Source organism: Mytilus galloprovincialis, chromosome 7 (assembly GCF_965363235.1).
Source record: "Mytilus galloprovincialis chromosome 7, xbMytGall1.hap1.1, whole genome shotgun sequence".
In the NCBI taxonomy this organism is placed as follows: domain Eukaryota; kingdom Metazoa; phylum Mollusca; class Bivalvia; order Mytilida; family Mytilidae; genus Mytilus; species Mytilus galloprovincialis.
This window is the reverse complement of record NC_134844.1, coordinates 64,045,309-64,051,308: the sequence shown is the minus strand read 5'-3', so window position 1 is coordinate 64,051,308 and position 6,000 is coordinate 64,045,309.

The window sequence follows — 6,000 nt, the reverse complement described above, 5'->3', positions numbered from 1 at the left end:
AAAATACTTTTAAAAGAGGGACGAATGATACCAAAGGGACAGTCAAACTCATATATCTAAAACATACTGACAACGCCATGGCTAAAAATGAAAAAGACAAACAAACAACAGCACACACGACACAACATAGAAAACTAAAGAATAAACAACACGAAGCCGAAGTTAATAAATCACGAACCCCAAGTTTAAAGTTCATAGAGAGACTGTCTAAAGGAGATAGAGAAATTATAAGTAGAAAAGTCCAAATCTAGAAGTAAGTCATTATTCACAAAATCATCTGTCGACTCATACTTGGGTCAAACTAGGAAGTTACTGACCTTTAAAGACAATTTTCTGCTGTGTAACTAGCTTTTCATAATAATAAGAATAAGAGGGGCGTAAATGGACAATACGGTAAAAAAATTGTCAAGTTTAGAAATATGTTTCTTATTGTTTTTTTCTTGATTTTATGGGAAACATGGTATAATTTCTGATTAAAAGGAGGCGAACAACGACTACACTTCAGGAATCCGCCACTGCATTTTGAAATGCTGAGTATAGGCATGTGTCAGGTTATATTTATCTCCGTTATAAAGATTTTGCGCATGCGTATTTTTTTCCAGCATTTGATTATTATGATTATCATCATTCTCTTCAAGTGGACAAATCAGCTTTCTCATTTTTTTCAGACTTTTACAAAAAATGTTTTATCTATGCCATGATTGAAAATATTATTTATGTTTTATATCTAATGTATTTTGGAGATATTTCAACTTATCACAGATAGGTTTACTTATCAACCCTACAACGAAATATGTGTTAATTTTTCAAGGTATCAGACCACCAACTCAAAACCCTATATATCACCAAATTTCAATTTTCACAGCTTTCCATATATTCTGAATTGCACAATAATCAAATGTTCAAATAATGCAGTGAAATACGCCCATTCCGAATGCAATGCTCCTTAATATAACTCCCGATTTTCCGGACATCTTTTTTAAAATATAAGTATGGAGCGCATCAATCCTTAACTTTAAATGCAAAATCATGGACAAGAAAATTTTGTCTCAACATGCCTGTTCTATATCAATTATAGAGATGAAATTGAGAAAGGAAATAGGGAATGTGTCAAAGCGACAACAACCCGACCATAGAGACCCGTACGAAAATTTCAACTGGACTTCAGCTGGACTTGAGACGTATTCCAGTCTGACTTTGAAAAGTCCAGTCTGACATGAGCCGTACACGTACTTTTTCTTATACTTCGGTTATTTGCCAGCCGGTATTTTCTTAAAAGTCCAACCGCACTTTTTGTAATTCTGACAAGGAAATAAACACGGCTAGACTTTTGAGGGAAATTATTCTTTCTGTAGAATGATCAGCAGGATTTTTGTCTTTGAAAATTTTACAGTCATTTATGAGCAGGAATTTATATCCCAGTTAATATGTTTTCAACAATTATTAACATTTTTACTTTTTCATGAAATAAAACCCCTAGCAAAATTACATCTATTAATAGATCAAATTTATACATTTTCTAGTATATTTATATTTAATAAGATGAATGCATTAAATAAATAATTATCATCATTCTTTAATATCAATTAGAAACTTGAGCCAATAACAGTGATTTAAAAGCAGTAGTCTTGTAGAGAGTGCCATCTGTTTTCAATTAACCTCAGTCTGGACAGGTCACAGGAAGTAGCAGCTACACAGAGGTTGATCATGAGGCCATTTGAAGGATAACACATTTCTAAATACATATATCTGCAATAACTTCTTAATGATAATCCCTTTTATTAAACATTTCATAATTGAACAAATTAATAATTGATTTTCTTTTTTTTAATATATCACATATTCAAAATTAAGACATATGCAAGAAGTCATAAGAAGAAAAATTTTCACAGCTCCTCAAACAACCTCATGTATTGTAATACAACAAAATTTGAATTTGGAAATAAACAGGAAGATGTGTCTTCTTTCTTGAACAAAATGAGAATTTAACTTTGGATGTAAAGCAAATGTTTGGAAGTAGTTCTTTTCACATTAAATAGAGAAGATTGATCCTTATGACTGGTATCAATGGCAATTTAGGAAGATTGCTGTTTGCTTGTAGTTTGGATTGCATATTCTGGTAAGTACAATCTGACATGCTCTTTTTTCTTCAACATATTGATGAAATGATTACAACATTATAAATAGCTTAATTTTTATTTTTGAAGAGTAAAAAGAATTAAAAAAATACTATATTAAATACTTTTAATTATGCAAAATATTTCAGTTTAAGTGATTTTCAAAGCTTTACTTTATTTTATGCAATTTAAATTTATTTAGTCTTAATATATAATTATGATAATTATAACCACACATTTTTAGGAGTAAGCATTTAGCTTCACAATTCCTTGTTTCTTGATTTTGCCAGTAAGACAGTAGAAAAAAGAAAAAGAAATAAGCAGTATTATGCATAATGCCATCTGTTTTTTTTTATTTTCAGATTATAACAAGGGATGCATATCAAATCAGAAGAATTCACCATCTGAAGAAAAACTAAGCAGTAGTAATCAAGAGGGAGGGTTCTGCGGGGATGGAACCCCCCCCCCCTCATTTTTTGTGGATCAGTCCCTGCTGAGATCCTCTTTAAAGGTCAAACAGAACTGTTTTAAGTCCAGCTGAACTTTTATGAGTTCAGCTGGTCTTCTTAAAGTTCAACCGGACTTTGTAAAGTCCAGCTGAACTTTATAGAGGCCATATTTTTGCCAGAAATGCCGGCTGGATTTTTTCAGACGTACTTTTATGAAAGTCCAGTTGGACTTTCTGAACCGGACTCCTGCTAATTTAAATATTTCGAGCCGGTTTACGGCTAATTTCGCAGAAAGTCCAACCGGGTTATCCATTATAAGACATTCAAAGAAAAGTCCAAATGATTATTATAAGTACGGTTCTCAGTACGGCTACTGTCCAGCTGGAGTACGTGTCATGTTTTTCGTACGGGGAAGACAAGAGACTTTGTTTTGGATTTTTCTCGGAGTTCAGTATTTTTCTGATTTTACTTTTTTCTATATATAGTTCTCTTCGACCAAACGTTTCATATCTGCAAATGAGTTTGTTAATTCTAGTAAAGAATTATATCAAAAGCATTATTTTTTATTAGGAAAGGGCAATTTTGCATATGATTTAAATTAAAATGGGTGAAATTTTGGTCCGACCCCTTAACAACAGTTGAAGAACCATAATGTATCACATGCATTATTTGTTGTCATGGAAGGGCAATTTTAAATATGATATTAATTAATGTGGGTGAAATTTTAAGTAAACAATGCAATCAAAACCGTTATTTTTGTCAGGGAAGGTCAATTTTATACATGATTTGAATTAAAATAGGTGAAATTTTGGTCCGACACTTAACAACAGTTGAAGGACCAAAATGTCTCATCTCTTCAAAATTTGAATGTTCTACTTATATTGAGGTTGAAACTTTCAAACTGAAATCAACCAAGAAAACAGTCATCCACTTTCATTTGTTTGTATACTATCAATATACATACAGAATGTATTTTATTTGTTACGTCTTTCAACATTTTTGAGATGTATTTCTAATAGAAAAAAACTTCCAATTGCATTAGAAAATAAGGTCAAGACAATATGTCAGATCAAAATATCTTACTTACAACCAATAATTCTAACCTACCAAATATTGCTAACCTTCATAAGAGGGGCGAAAGATACCAGAGGGACAATCATACTCATAGATCGCAAATAAACTGATAAAGCCATGGCTAATAAAGAAAAAGACAAACAGACAAATGATATTACACAGGAAACAACATAGAAAACTAAAGACCATGCAGCACTAACCCCACCAAAAACTGGGGGTGATCTCAGGTGCTCCGGAAAGGTAAGCAGATCCTGCTCCACACGTGGCACCTGTCGTGTTGATCATGTTACTACAAGACTAGTTTCTGAATTAAATACTTCATCCTTAAACCCGACCTCTGGAGCATGAATTAAAGGTCATCGTCATACGACATATGTCAAACAAATATAAACTGCTGCAAACAATCCACATTCATCAGTTTCTGTCTATCATGTAGTCATGTAAACATCTTCTCCTCTCATAAAATCTACTAACCGAATAGTGTTGACCTGTAATGTGAAATTCCTGAGAAACAGACTCACAACTGTTTTAACATGACCAAATATGCATGAGACAGAGTTCCTTAAAAGTGAGAATGGAAATGGGGAATGTGTCAGAGAGACAACCCAACCACAGGCAAAGAGCAGATAACAGCTAGAAGCTATCAATGGGTTTTCAACACAGCAATAAAATGCCGCACCTGGAGGCTTGTTATGACATGTCAGACATATCCTCAATACAACTCAATATATGAACACCATTATGAAAAGTTACTGAGCAAAAGGCCTATAAAAGTCGTTATGTCCTCAGACAGACGAGTCATTCCAGAAATCAGCAACACACAAAAACTTGCTGTCCTACAGTACCCTGACTACACAAACATGAAAATGAGGTCAAGGTAACATCAAAATGACCAACTGACTCATGAAATGCACCTGTAAATTTTTATATCATGCAAATTTCATCTAACCACTGAAACATTAGACAATATGTCAAGGTCATCGCCTATATACAATTATCAACATAACAAAATTTGAGACTACCATCATAACCATGTATAGTTACCGAGGAAAAAAAAATTTAAAGTAATCCCCATCTAGTTCTCTAGAACCAAAAATAAAGGGCCAAGACCATAAAACTTATTTTAGACAGATATATCCTCTATGAACACATCAACAATGAAAACATTCTGACCTTGTTAACCCTGACCACTTAAACATGAAATAGAGGTATATGTCAGGCTAGATCAGGTAAACATGACAGACTGATGAAGTCTACTCATCAAATGCCTCATCGTAGATGACAATGAGGAAAATATTCCAATTTATCCTTTTTCTAAACCTGTTTATTATTTTTATTTAAAATATCAATGTGTGCTTAGTTTGAATATAGCTCTTCATTGCTCAAAAATCTATAATGGCGTCAAAATTTCTTTCTTTCCACTGATTTTTTTTTATGACATCAAGAAAAAGGGCAACCATACATTGTACCTGATGGCATCACAGAGAAAGAGCATAACGTTTTGTCTGCATATTGTCTTAAAATCACCAGAAAAATAGAAGTCACTTCCAATTTTGTGCAAAATGTTATTTCTCATATTCTCAATTTGATAAACTGTCTCAAGCAAAGGAATAGTGTACCACACTTGATGCAGTGGTATCATCTTTATATAAACAATGAATTGCTAGATGCAGTTCAGATAAAAAAAAACACTACACTTCTTTATCTATAAAAATAATTTTTAATTCTGATTAAAAAAAAATAAAAACAACAAATCCACAGAATATTTCAGTATTAAGGATGATATTTTCCATTACAACCAAAAACATAGCCATTGATATAAAGAACAATTCCTCGAAAATTGCCCATAACTTAGCCTAAAGATACTTGTGCGGAATTCAAATTCCAAACATATTTTATGGTTTGTCTGAAAATTGTGTAGTGAAAATACGAAAATTTCAGACTGACATTTTCTTCAGATTTAAAAAATGTAAATTGTGAATATTTGTGTACCGATGCTACTATACCATATAACTATGAATTTATCAGGTTACAAATGAAATTCTAAAAATAGCATTTATAATATGATAATACATGTAATAATATATAATTTTAATTTGCAAAAATGCAACAATATATCTCTTAATTTTCTACTTTTAATTTCTTATAGTGAGAACACATAGCCAAAGTAAAATGCAATAAATTGGTTTTAATCAGTACAAGATATAAAATTGAGAATGGTAATGGAGATTGTGTCAAATAAGCATAAAAATCTTCAATTGAAATATGGTGAAACAACTGTATTTTAGTTTTAACAAAGCAAACAATCTGAAAATGAAGAAATTTATATAAAACTTAAAATTAAAGAAAATTTCAGAACA